The sequence below is a fragment of the Grammomys surdaster genome, unplaced genomic scaffold (assembly GCF_004785775.1).
Source record: "Grammomys surdaster isolate TR1022 unplaced genomic scaffold, NIH_TR_1.0 185, whole genome shotgun sequence".
In the NCBI taxonomy this organism is placed as follows: domain Eukaryota; kingdom Metazoa; phylum Chordata; class Mammalia; order Rodentia; family Muridae; genus Grammomys; species Grammomys surdaster.
The window spans coordinates 7,319,215-7,333,729 of record NW_021604630.1 but is presented as its reverse complement, the minus strand read 5'-3'; positions in this window follow the sequence as shown (position 1 = coordinate 7,333,729).

The window sequence follows — 14,515 nt, the reverse complement described above, 5'->3', positions numbered from 1 at the left end:
GAGAGGAGAGGAGAGGAGAGGAGAGGAGAGGAGAGGAGAGGAGAGGAGAGGAGAGGAGAGGAGAGGAGAGAGGTGGTGGTGGGGAGCTTATAGACCAGGAAAAACTTTAAAATGAGTTGTTAGCCTTTCTTTGTAGTGACATACTTTGATTCCTCAAATTCAGGTCCAAGGAAACTCTATTCCGGATTGACTGGCTGTGAGGGGTCAGGGGAATGGGGTACCCTCATTCTGTGGATCAGCGTTGATGTCAGAGGAGGGCTGACTCCTTCTTTCTTGCTATACATTTCTACTCAAGGTGAAGTATGTTTGAATGGAAGGTTGTTAAGGCTTCTAATTTGTGCTTTCTTTCTCTCCTTCTCCCTCTCCCCGAATCACTGGGGATGTCTCAGAACTTTGAGATTTCAGAAGCTCAAGTCAGATCCAGTGGCTCACTCTCTCTTCCTGCTACCTACAGATCCGGATGCAGAACTCTTAGCTTTTCCTTAGCCCCAGGTCTGTGTGTATGCTGCCATGCTTCCTGCTGTGAGATTATAACGGGCTAACCCTCTGACCTGTAAGCCAGTCCCAATGAAATGCTTTCCTTTAATAAGAGTTACTATGCCCCTTCACAGCAATAGAACATTGACTAAGACATAGCCTATAACTTTTTTTTTCCTTATTGTGTCTGACTTTAGGATCTGGGTAATGATAGTACATAGCATCTTAGCATTTTAATTTTTTAGTTTGGTTGACATATTTTTTTCTCCAAATGTTTGATGTAACGTAACAATGATTTGATCTGTCTTAGGTTTTTCCATAAGTTTCTGGTCCAACTTCTACATGAGTTCTAGGTATATTGAAACTTCCTGTTTCTTCTTGGGTTAGCCTTTGCAGGCAGGATGTATCTAGGATTTAGTTTTCTCTTCTAGTTCATCAAGTCTCTTGTCATTGACAATTCTTTTTTACTTAAGACTGTAGTTCTTACATAACTTTTTGATTCTTCCCAAAAGCTGACAGAACAATTTTTTTCTTTTCTTTAAAATATTTATTTTTGCCTCACTAATTGGAAGGAAAAAAAATCTGGACCATTCCTTGCACCATAATCAGAGTGTATTTTGAGGAAAGACCTGGCTCAAAAGTAAAACCATGTCAGTAAAAGACACATGGCAGGATATTTTATGAGTTTAGAATCGAGAGGACGAACTGGGGATTTATTTTCAATAAAGACTATTATGAACAGAGTTTGAAGACTGAGGAAAAAATGGGAAAAGATGCTTACAGTATTTCAAATCTACAACGAAATATTTTCAATAATACACAAATTTACAAATGAATATCATAAATACCAATAAAGAGAATGGGGAAAGAAAAATGCAGTTTGTAGGGTGTTGAGTTTTTAAGGCCAGCAAGTATAAGAACAGACATTAGTATCAGACACACATGACTTAGCAATACTACTATGGGACAGGAGAGAGGGTTCAGTCATTAAGAGCACTGGCTGCTGTTTTGGGAAGACATAGGTCAGATCCTCAGCACCCACACTGTGGCTCACAGCTGTCTGCAACTCTAGTCCCCAAGGAACTGATAGCCCCTCCTGGGTTCCAGGTGCACATGTGGTGTTCAAATATACATGCAGACAAAACACCCATGTACATAAAAATCAATCAATCAATCAATCAATCAATCAATCAATCAATATTATGCTTCCATTGTTAGAAAAGTGGAAAGCTGGGAGTTCAAGTGTTAATGGTTATTTAGGGGTCAAATACCAGCTCTTATAGACAGGAACTCTTACTGAGTAGAACATTAAAGAAGTAGCGGGTGATGTCACATATTTACCCTGGAACCTAGCAAGCCTATATGTGGGTGCATTTATGTTCAAATTTTAAATCCAGAAAAGAACATGTAGGAAGATATTTGGGCTGTATTGCTTGAGGAGATGGGATATTAATCAATGTCCAATCAGAAAGGAACAACCCAATACAAGTTTGAACAGAAAAAAAAATGTATATAAAGATTGTCACTTATAACAGAGGATGAGAAAAATGGTGACTGGAAATCGAGGGGATGGAAGAATATGAGCATAGCAGGTACAGAGAATTATCATCACATAACTTCTGAGATAGAGAAGCCATGGGTGAAGTCCTTCCATTCCTAGGTCCCATGTCCTAGCTATGTTCGAGAGGGGACTCTGTGGAAGACAAGTCCATTTGGATCATGTGAGTATCCTACTAAAAATCCATGCACTGGCTGGAGTGGTAGGGCAAGCTGTCTGTCCATCAGGATGTGTCTCCATGGATACTCTACCACAGGACTGTAGGAAGGACAGATGCTTGAGACAACTTGTGGGTAGTCCCAGCTGTTGTGCCAGTCAGGAACCAGGAACTGGGGAACCCATGAGCGACATTGGTGCAAAGCTCCCCAGTTTGAACTGAGTCGTCTCAGGAAAGTCGGTGATCTATGGATGCTGTGGGGTAGCTGTTTGTTCTGAAGCCTAACTAGGTACTAAATCAGAGCTAAGGAAGAGTGATGCCTTCTTCCTCAAGTCTTTTTCCACGCTACTCTAAAGTATTAACATTGTACCAACTGGTAAAATAAAACTACTTAAAAGGGCCCACATTTCTTTTTATAGAGCAGGCAGTGCAAAGAAAATTTGGAGCTGAGAGGTAAAAAACCGATAACTAAAATAGCTGGGGAATTGAAAGAACTCTGAGTGTGTAGTACAGTGACAACGGGTTAAGTGCCAAGGATGTACAAGTCTTTAGAAGCCAAGGCTACATAGATATGATGTATCTAAGGCAATATGTATCCAGACAGATAGAGTTTTAGATTATGTATCCAGCGAAGAAGAGTAGAATCACAATAGGCACTTGGGCCGGGCACTGTTTTGTAAACACACATGCTCACATTGTTAGCAATTTCTCTAGGTTCCGCCCAACAGTTACCAAGCAGCAGCTTGGATAGCCACTGGTGTTAGGCAACATGGCTGATAAGGACTGCTTGGCAACACCCCCCCCCCCCCACGTCCTGGTGGCCCTCTTTTCCCTCTTCCTTTCTTTTCTCTCTTTTTTTCCTTCTCTGTCCCCCTTTCTTTGCCTCTAAGCCTTCTCCAGGTCCCCTTCCTTTTCCCCAATAAACTTCCTTTTGTACTAGGCCTGTCACATGGTTTGACTCCTTAGGGGCACACCTTGGCCATCCAGGCTGGTGTTCTCCCTCCTACCGCATTATAAAAGCACAACACACATTTCTTGCATTAGCGTATGAGCACAAGAGTATCCTTGTCTTTGGGGATGGAAGGTTGACAAGTTTTGTGTGATAGGGGATGTCAGCTAGCAATACAAAGTCTGTAAGGTCCCAGAAACTGACCTTGTTGTCACAAGGTTGGTGGCTAAAGCAAGTATCTGCGATCAAAATAACTTTTCCTGAACAACTTAGTTTACTATAGAAATATTTTTAATAAATGTCATATCCTACAACAGACAATATCAAATTAGAACTCAATCCTTGGGTCTATGAAAATAAATCTTTCAATATTACAGGAAAGTGGTTTGCCAGTCCGGGTAAACATTCATAGACAGAAACACAGCCTTGTACTGACAGCGTACAGAGTAAGTGCATGTTTCACTTAAACATTATGGAGTTGCACGTGAAGGTTCACTAAATTCTCTACCGTGAGCACAAGATGCATTGTCTAGGGGAACAATTTGTCTTCTCTAGTTCTCCAGCATCTGCCCTCCGTTCTCTTCTGGGGCTTCCATTCCATTGCTAGTTAGCTCTTGTAGCCATTTGCTTCCAGGCTGACTGTGAAACCGTACCCTTTTCTGAAGGGACATGATTATTCCCGAGGTATGACTTCCCTGGAGGGCCAATGACTCGGGATTATGACCTGCAGTCCTGGAATTTTACACTTTAGCTGGGTGCAGGACTGAAGAAGGATATTACCACACCAAATCTGACTGCTTTGCCTATAGACTTTTGTCAGTATTCTTCCCCACTGAAATATACATAAACAATACATAGCACACATTGAAATTGATCCTCTGCTTTCCCTGTATCCACTGCAGTGCCAAAGAGGGTACACTAGTGATGTTAGTGGTTACTCTCATGCCCACACTTTGGGCTGAACATGAGCGGGGTGGTTTGAATAGGTATGGCTCCCATAGATTCATGTGTTTGATGCTTTGACCATGGGAAGTAGCACTTTTAGGAGTTGTTACAGTAGGTGTGACTTTGTTGAAGACAGTGTGTCACTGTTGAGAATAGGCTCTGAGATTTCCAATGCCCAGTCTCTGCCCAATGGAGTAACCAGTGTCCTGCTGCCATTGGATCAAGATGCAGAACTCTTGGTTCCTCCAGCATCATGTCTGCCTGGACACTGGCATGCTTCTCTCTATGATGATGATGGACTGAACCTCTGAACCTGTAAGCCAGCCCCAGTTAAATATTGTCCTTTATAAGAGTTGTCTTGGTCATGGCGTCTCTTCACAGCAATGGAAACGCCAACTAAGACAACATGTTTTCTGGTCATGCAGCTCTTCTCCTGAATATGCCTCACCTTTTTTGGTGGGTGTTTTTGAGGTGGGCTCTTACTATGAAGTCTAGGTGTTACTGATGAACAGTCTAGTATTACTGCTGTCTCGTCTCAGTGTGACTGGTGTGTAGTCTCAGTGTGACTGGTGTTGCTGAGGAAAACCAGATCTCCTCCTGAGCTCAGTCTCATTACTAAATACGTTAAAAAATGGACTTGAGCAGAGGCTTGAGGATAATTGAATTCATTCGTAAAAAAAACCACCAGGGTAGAGAAACTGACAATCCTGGCAGCAATCAGGAGGAGAGTTGGGTAAAAAAGCCATGCTTTTTACTTTGGGCCTGGAGGTCTGGATAATAGTGAGAAGGACTAGAGTGTTGAGGAAGCATGGGTAGGCTTTAGGCTGACACTCACAGGGAAAGAAAGTAAAGGGACAGAGACACTTCTTGCTGGGCCATGGATCTGAACTGAGAGGACACTTGGTTCAGGCTCCAGTGTCTCAGGGCAAAGGACTGGACCAGGGATGCATGATTAGAAATAGAAACAGAGGCAGCTTATTAATATAGGAAAAACATTCCTAAAAATGAGAGTGAGCTGGTGAGCTAAGGAATGATTGCCTAAGCTTCAGGCCATGAGATATACAGTCCATTCATTAAAGGCCCTGCACATGTGACCAGCCTTATACGTGTACACATGCCTCTTGCATTTGTGTTTTGTATGTTCAGTTCTTCAATGAAGCCTAGGTAAGAAAGGGTTGCTAGTCTTCCTCTGTAAACTATCTTCTTTCATATGCTAATATTTCATGTTTGAGTCTCCAGTTTCTGTTCAGTCATGCAGGCTGGTCTCAGGCTTGGGGTCTTCTTTCTCCTGGCTCAGCCTTAAGTACTGGCATCGCAAAAGTGTGGCACTTTTGCGATGCCAGTACTTAAGGCTCAAGGCATGGCTGTCTTGAGCGTTTCTGTACATAAAAGATATGCATGCTCAGAGCACACGATTTTATTGACTTACCATCTAACACACCTTTTATGAGTCCTGTCCTTATATATTCCAAGTTGGTGAGCAAGCAGGAGTCTGTCTGCCAGGGGAAGATATTAAGGGATAATATACGGATAATGTGTCTGTCAGCTTAGGGACATAGATTCTGAATTACTTATGTGATGTTTCATAGGAAATACCATTTTTTGGATCCCTGATGGAGCTGCAGGGAAATATTATCTAAGAACAGATCCTGTTACCTGGTTCTTTACTACACTTTGGATTTCTTTTCCTATCTGAGTTACTTCAGCTGGATCGAATGGCTTTCAAACAGGACCACGGTGATATATAGGGCCAGTCTCTTCTCAACAAGAAACCTCTGAGAAGAGGTTTTAGAAGATTAACCCAGGGTGATGGAAGTGCTCACCTGATGTGTTATGGCATGAATAAGCTAGGTAGGACCTAAAGTTCATCTTCTGGTTACCTGAGCTACCATGTGTGTCTCTGTGTGTGTGTGTCTCTGTGTGTGTGTGTGTCTCTGTGTGTGTGTGTGTGTGTCTGTGTGCCTGCCACCTCTTTTGCCATGGGTCCTTTCCCTGCTTCCGTTTTCTTGGTGTCTAGAGGGGTTTCATTTTTGTATTTATAGAAAGAGGGCTTCTCTGTCCCTGTAAGTGGCTTTGTGTGTGTGTGTGTAGTGGAGTGTGTGTGTATGTGTAGCAGAGTGTGTGTGTGTATGTTGCTAACACACAGGTAAGAGCAGAGAACTACCCTCTGTATGATTTAAGGGCTGGTTCTGAAGGCGTACTCTTATCTGATCATTTAATGAGATTCCCTACTGGCTTTGTTAATATTCAAGATACTTACAATTCTTCGAGTTAGTCATGCTTGTAATTGAGTTATGGCCGACAGAGGCCTCTGTCAACAAGCAAGTCTTTGAGAGTAGTTCCTACATTAAATCATTAGTCATGTAACATGATGTCTGGTCCGTATGATTTGCCATAAACAATCTGCTGCTATTTAAGAGAAGAGAGCTGGAGTAGGAGGATGTTGGGCAGGTGGTGGGAGGTGGTTAAGGAAGAGCCAGGAGCATTCCGAGTCTAGAAGGTCCCAGGTCTTCGGTCTGCTTCAGGAAGTATCTCAAAGGGATAATCAGGAAAATCAAACCTTGTAAAAAGGTTTGGACATGGAAAGCAAGAGAAAAGGGAAATGAACCTGCAGAAGGTGATCCGAATGCTAATGATCACCAGTGCTTATAATCATGAATTTCCTGGAATTCCGCCATACTAAAAACAAACAAAGAAACAAACAAACAAGGACAAAACAAAAACCTTAATTGTGTTTAAGTGAATGTGTATCATTCTGGGTTCAAGAGGACCTGGATTTATAAATGTACTTAACTGAGTACTTTTTATATCTACTTTAAAAAAATCTTCTTGTCACTATGCTGTGTGTGTATATGTATATGTGTATATGTGTGAATGCGTGTGTATGTATGAACATGTGTGTATGTGTGAAAGTGTGTGTATGTGTGCATGTGTGTATGTGTGCATGTGTGTGTATGTGTATATGAGTATGTGCATGTGTGTATATGTGTGTGTGGTGTGTGTGATTGTGTATATATGTGTTGTGTGTGAATGTGTGTATATGTACATGTGTGTATGTGTACATGTGTATGTATGTGTGCTGTTTGTGTGAATGTGTGTGTATATGTGCATGTATGTGCATGTGTGTTATGCATGTATATGTATATGTGTATGTGTGCATGTGCAGATGTGTATGCATGTGGACATACATGTACACACATTTGAGAGGTGATAGATGACATATACACATTTACATCCCCAGAAGAAGAAGGATTTGCTACTCATGATCCCATGGACTGGCTGCCTTATAAAATCAGACACTGGAAGTGGTGACTGACCACTGAGTAATTCATCCTAAATGAATGAAATGAAAGACAACTGCAAGCCACGTTGCTCCTATGGTGATTTAATCTTGACTGCCAGCTTGACAGGATTTGGTGTCATTGAGGAGACAGTCCTCTGTGAACATCTGGAGGGGTATTTCTGGGTTTTAACTTCATTGAGAAGCCCTACCCTGAATCTAGGTGCCCCATTCCATTTAGGCCACACCCCAAATGAGAAGAAACAGTGAGAAGGAAAATGAAGAAAACGGATGCAGGCCCAGAATTCCTGCCTCTTTCCTGACTGGGTCACTATGACAACTACCCTACCCTTCCATCACTAAATTTTTTCATCATGATAGACTGTGTGCATTTTCAAACTGTGTACTGGCTAATTTTATGTCAAATTGACGGTAGCTAGAGTCATCAGAGAGGAGGGAGCCTCAGTAAGGAAAATGCCTCCATAAGATCAGGCTGGAGGTAAGCCTGTGGACATTTCTTTACTAGTTATGAATCACTAGTGATTGATTTGGGAAGCTCAGCTCATTGTGGGTGGGGCTACCCCTTAGATGGTGGTCCTGGGTTCTATAAGAAAGCAGGCTGAGCAAACCAGAGGAGTAAGCCAGTAACAGCACCTCTCCGTGGCCTCTGCATCAGCTCCTGTCCCCGAGTTCCTGCTCGTGTTCCTGTCCTGACTTCCTTCAGAGATGGGCTATGATGTGGAAGTATAAGCTGAATAAACCCTTTCCTTCCCAAGTTGCTTTTGGTTGTGGTGTTCAACACAGCAACAGGAACCCTTAACTAAAACAGTAATGGGTACCAGCAAAGTGCAGTTTTGTTGTGATTGACCCGAGCATGTGTTTGGGAGGATTTGTGGAAGGACTTTGAAACGTTCAGTGAGAAAAACCATTGAGTGTTGAGAGCTCAGTGGGTTTTTTTGTCAGAGCTTTGAAGATAAGACTGTCAAGAGCACTGCAGGTGACGGAGGCCTGGCTTGTGACGTTTCAGAGGGAAGTATAAAGAGTCTATGGGGCCATTGCTCTTTTTGAATTAAGAGTCTATCATTCTGGTCAGCTGGGGCTGAAGGATCCGCTGTGATTAACAAGAATCCAGCTAGCTCCATTGATGTGAAAACCGATGCTTTACTGGGACAACAAATGCTGGTCAGATAGACCTAAGAAATCAGCAGTGATGAAGAAGAGACCAACTTCACTGAGATGAAGTCTCCTGGGAAGTGATTTTTCAGTCAGCAGATAGAAACTGTGTTCCAGAGGTTGTCAGGACTGAACCTTGCACAGGCAACCGAACTTGGTGACGTGTAAGAGTCATACCTAGAAGGTATGATGGTACTGGTTTCAAAGGCCTGGAGGTGTCTCAAAAAGCAGCTAGGCCTCTGTATCACCTCCTGTGTCTAAGTTTCTGCTCCAACTTCCTTCAGTAACAGACTATGATGTGGAAGTGTAAGCCAACTAAATCCCTTCCTCCCCAAGTTGCTTTTGGTCATATAGTGTAGTAACTCTAACAAAGACATACAGTGAGCCAAACCAACCCTTCCTTCCTTAAGTTGCTTTTATCATATATTTTGACAAAACAAGGACAAAAGTAACTAATATACCACATACGTGGGTAAGAGGGAGAAATTGTTAGTAACAAGGTAAGTTTAGTGAAACAAACAGTGAGTTTAGCTAGATATAAGAGGAACCTACTACAACAATTCACAGCGCTTTTAGGATAATAGATCTATTTATCCAAACAGGGCAGCACCGATTTGTCAAGGCAATTGATTTATTTAATTAAAAAAAAAAAAAAAAAAAAAATCTATTACACTCCTTGGCCTCAGAGGGGCGCGATTCCACGTTTGCACAGCAGGTGGCGCTGTTAGCACCGTAATCCTGCTCAGCCACGGTTGGCTGCATCTGTGTGGTGAATGCCAAGGCAGACAAGCTTGTTTGTATTACAGGAGTCTGTTGCTTTTCAGAATTTCATTAAGGAGAGAAAGGCTATTCTTATTGCTATTACAATCACTTTACATTTCCAATGTGCCTCTAGTACAGGCAAAGACCGAAGCACCTTCGAAAGCGCCTAGCGACTTTTTCTGAAAACAGAAGCAAGGACTTGCCGAGTTCTTGCCTACAGTGAAATAAATCTTTTAATTGTATTTACAGATGAAGATTCGTAGTAAATCTTGGCGAGAGACGCTCGGGAAATATTTGTTAGGTTGGCCATATCTGCATTGTTTGCTTTTAGCTAAAGTGATTATGTTTTTTAGATGAAGTTATTATTTTGTGTATCTTATTGTCTCCATTCTTTTCATATCTGTTGAAAACGACCTATTAGATGATCAATATTTGGTTAAGTTTTTTTTTTAAACCATGTTCCTAGTTAGGCACAAAGCATATAAATCCTTGAACTATTAGGTCTGTGAGAGTAGGCATTGGATCTTAATTTTCTTAATTGGTCTTCATCCTGATAGAAAATTTGGCGAAATAAAGACATTGAGTTCTTCCCACACCCAGCCGTTTTGGCACATGGGAATTGCATTCCTCGGAGTGTTAGGCATATTATTCTTGAAAAGCTGATACAAAGCAACCTTCATATATTTGAAATGTCTTATTTTCTCATTATGCAAATTGTGCATGATTTCACTTATGTGTGTGTGTGTGTGTGTGTGTGTGTGTGTGGTGTCTCCAGAGTAGTCAAATTCATAGAAAACAGAGTGGAATGGTGACCAGGAGGGCGTAGGGGAACAGGGAGTGGGAAGCTGTTTACAGAGTAGGGCTTCTGTTTTGCTTGCTCAAGAGATTCTGGAGAATTGTCACGGATCTGTGTGAATAAGACTGAACCCTCAGCTGTGCAGCGAGAAGTGATTGAGATGGCACAGCTTTTTGTTGGCGTCTCTGGCATAATTGAAAATTTAAAACAGAGAGTTTGGACAGTGGTGGTCGGTGACCTATGGCTGGCATCCGGAAGGCTCAGACTGACTACCTTGCAGTTCAATGCAGTGGCCATGGGCTACAGTACACTGCACATGTCAGTGGATGAGAGTCAGGTCCCGCAACTACTGCGTAGGTGCTCTGAGGGCTTCTGGGAACAGGCTCCATGCCTATAATTTCTCTACACCTGGATGGCTGATTCTCTCCTCACAGTTCCTCCTAAATTGCCAGGCTCTGCCTTCGGAGCTGAGATGCAGAGTCAACTTCCTTCAGACCCCGAAAGTCACGGTTTGGGCTCCTTCCACCTAGCTCCAGAATCCTGCACCACCTTGTCCTGCCCCTTCTACCTGTTCTTACTTTCAGTTCTCTTGATCCAGCTGCTGCCCGTCTTTTCTGCAGGCTTCTTGTCCTTCTGGATGGGCCGTTCTTAGCTTGGCCTTCTTGAGCCTCCTGCTGGCCTGGAAAGGACCTGAACTTGGTGTCTTCTATCTCTAGGAAGGCCTGTGCCAGCCTCCTCCTCCTACACTTTAGTTCACTTGCCCATTTCCCTACTTGTGCTGAAGCTTGTGGTTACTTTGGTGATACAGTAGGTGGCAGTGTGGCAGACACTGTCTCTGTGCTGCACAGCCTGCCTGTGTCACTATCAGGGAGGTCTCCAAGCCTGCGACCAGAGAAGATGCCCAAATGGCCAGTTTGAGTCAAACTCTGATCATTCTCTTTAGTGGCTGCTTTTTTACCTTCAGGCAAAAATAAACCTCCAGCAAGAAAGAAGACATTGGCTTCTATGAAACCCTCTTGCCTTCTGGACTCTTCTCCCCTCTGAGGGGTCCATTATCCACCTAAGCAAATGGACTACTCAAAGCAGAATGTGAAACAAATAAGTCTCTCCCATCATCTCAAAAAGCTCCCCCAAACAAAATAAGAAAAAAAAACCACTCCCTCCAAACAACAAAACCCCCACACAGCCCTACCTGTTCCCCACCCCCAACAAATAACTAAGAAAGAAACTTGGCCAAAGGAAACAAAGACGCATTCATTATGTGACTCAAACACATAACAAATACAGTTTGTAGTTAAGTAAAATTTTATAGAGACTCTTAGCACACTTAAATCATATTTGTTGAGCCAGCATGCAAAGTGATATGTTTGCTTATATTTTCAATAATGTTCCTAACAACTATAACGTGTGTGTGTAAGAGAGAGTGTGTGTGCGTGTGTGTTTGTGTATTTGAGGGTATACCTGTGTATGTATACCTGAGTGTATGTGGTGTGTGTGTGTGTGTGTGTGTGTGTGTGTGTTTGGAATGGCAAAGCCCCTAAGAATTTTGACAGGCCGTGTTTATTATTTTCTGTTTTGGTTTCTGAGGTCTCACTACACACTTTAGGCCACTCTGAAATTCACTGTGTGGCCCAGGCGGTTCTCATACTTACAATCTTCCTGCCCTTATCTCCTGCTTGCTGAGATTATAGACCTGTGCTACCATACCCAGTAGCAGTTTTTAAATTGGGGGGGGGCTATTAATACAGGAAAAGGCCCTCTCCTCTCCTAGTCGGTAAAAGGTTACAGTAATTATGGAATTGTAGGAAGGTTTTTGAAAATAACAGGCTTGGATTTAAGTAATTACTATGTTCCAAGACCTCATGCGAGTTTCCCCCACATCTCAAAGGCCTGGCTTCCTCACTTATAAGTATGACAATCCTCCTTGTCTCTCCCAGAGTTGTTGGGTGGACTGGGCCAGTTGATGGCTGTGGTGGTCTCAATAAGAACAACCTCATAGGCTCATCTATTTGAATGCTTTATCACCAGGGAGTGGATCTCTTTGATAGGATTAGAAGAATTCGGAGGTGTGGCCTGTTGGAAGAAAAGTGTGTGTGTGTGTGGGGGGCAAGGTTGGGAGGGGGTAAGTGTATTTTGAGGTTTCAAAAGCTCTCACCATGCCCAGTGTGAATTCTCTCTCAGCCTGTGGACCAGGATGTAACTCTCAGTCAGTGCTCCGGTGGGTGCCCGCTGCCATGCATGATAATGGATTAAGCCTCTGAAACTGTAAGCAAGCCCCCAATCAAATGGGTTCTTTCCTAAGAGTTGTCTTGGTCATGGTGTCCCTTCACGGCAGTAGAGCTACTGCTAAGACAATAATGAGCTAGTGCTATGACAATGGCAGGCTAACACTTAGGGATGCTAATGACCTCATTATAGAATTTGATCAGAGCTATTAATGCTTGACATCTAACACATTAAACAAAATAAGCTTCCCGTCAGAGTAGGCTCTTACAGTTTTGAGAGGCTAGAAAGTAGAGCCATAATCAGGAAATGAGTCGGAAAGGACAGTAGTGTTTACTTATAACAGAGCTATTCTGTTGTTTAACCCTCATATATAAACGAACCCAAACTGGCATCAAAGGGTAAGGCCTTATCATAAGCTTGGAGGTTTTGTAGTTGGGAGCCTGGCCTTTAACAGCTGAGCCTTCGCTCCAAGCTTAGACTGTTTGAAGAGTCAAGTTTCTTCCCTCTACCCTATTTTATTCACCCCACCACCCAGACTTAGAACTATGGCTGTTAACAACTAGGGATACCCTTGCCTCCTGTTCTTTCTCTTTTTTTTAATTTATATTTTTTTATTTTTATGCTTTAAGAAGTCTCCAGGGATTCTTTATTATTTGTTACTTTTACTTAATCTTTATTTTTATTTATTTTATTGGATATTTTCTTTATTTATATTTCAAATGTTATCCCCTCTCCAAGTCCCCCTCCAGAAACCCCCTATCCCATCCCCCCTTCCCCCTGCTTCTGTGAGGGTGCTCCCCCACCCACCCACTCCCGCCTTCTTACCCTGGCATTCCCCTACACTGGGGCATCAAACCCCCACAGGACCATGGGCTGCTTCTCCCTCTGATGTTCAACAAGGCCATCCTCTGCCACATACATGGCCAGTGTCATGGGTCCCTCCCATGGCTTTGGGTGGTGGTCCAGTCCCCAGGAGCTCTGGGTGGGGGTCTGGCCGGTTGACACTGTTGTTCCCCCCATGGGGCTGCAAACCTCCTCAGCTCCTTCAGTCCTTTCTCCAACTCCTTCATTGGGGACCCCATGCTCAGTCCAATGGTTGGCTGCGAGCATCTGCCTTTGTATTTGTCAGGCTCTGGCAGAGCCTCGCAGGAGGCAGCCATATCAGGCTCCCGTGTTCTTATGCATACTTTCTTATATAGTGGAGATCAGATTTGGTGTAGTTCGCATCTAACATGTCTCCTAAGTGCTCATGGGTTACAGCCGGCTCCCCAGTGTGGTGCTCTTGGGAGACAGTGGAACCTGTAAGAGGTGGGGCCTACTGGGAAGAGTTTGGGAAAGAAGCTGCACCGCGAAGGGGACATCACAGTACAGGAAGCCATTTCTCTTTTGTTAGGCTCTGCCTGAGAGCTGAATGGTTTGCCACACGCTTCTGCGTTTAGATGCTGCCTTGCCTTGGGCTCCGAAGCAACCATTGCGTCATGGACTGAAGCCTTCGTGATCAAACCTTTTCTCACAGGTAAGTTACATATCAGAGTATTTTGTGGAAGGCTGACTAAGATAATATGCGTATGTAATTTTGTATGCTAGCCTTTAACTTAAAGCTACATGTAGAGATTTGCTTATGTTTTAAGTGTCCATAAATCGTATGAGTAGATGCAGAGTATATATTGGGTTTATTTTAATTAATGTAACCAGTAGCTTCACATTACCCATTTTAAACATGAATATCAAGATTTTGTTACCCTCTCCGATCCAGACCCAATTCTCAATCTTTGTTGGGAGAACAAATTATGGTTCCTTCTAGAAATTTTAGTCAGCACAGATTTACAAAGAAGAGGTGTGTGTGTGTATGGGGGGGAAATCTCTATGAGATTTGAAATATCTGTAACCACATTAGCCCTCCCCTTAAATTTCTTTTGTGAAAAATAGAAGAGCCTTGTGGTATCCTGTTTCCTCTGCGCAACCATGGCTGACCTGCAGTTTCAGCGGCATCATAACAAATGAAAGGCCCCCTCTGAGTCAATAGTAATTATAGGAATTTATCACAATTGCCAATCAAGGTGTTCTGAAGAGACTCATCTTTCTTGTTAAATTAGCTTTCACTGCACACAAACAGTGAGTTATCTTTAGGAAATCAATTGCAGGGAAATTGCAGCTTTCATGGAACGATATCACCTTGCCAGCCATCTTGT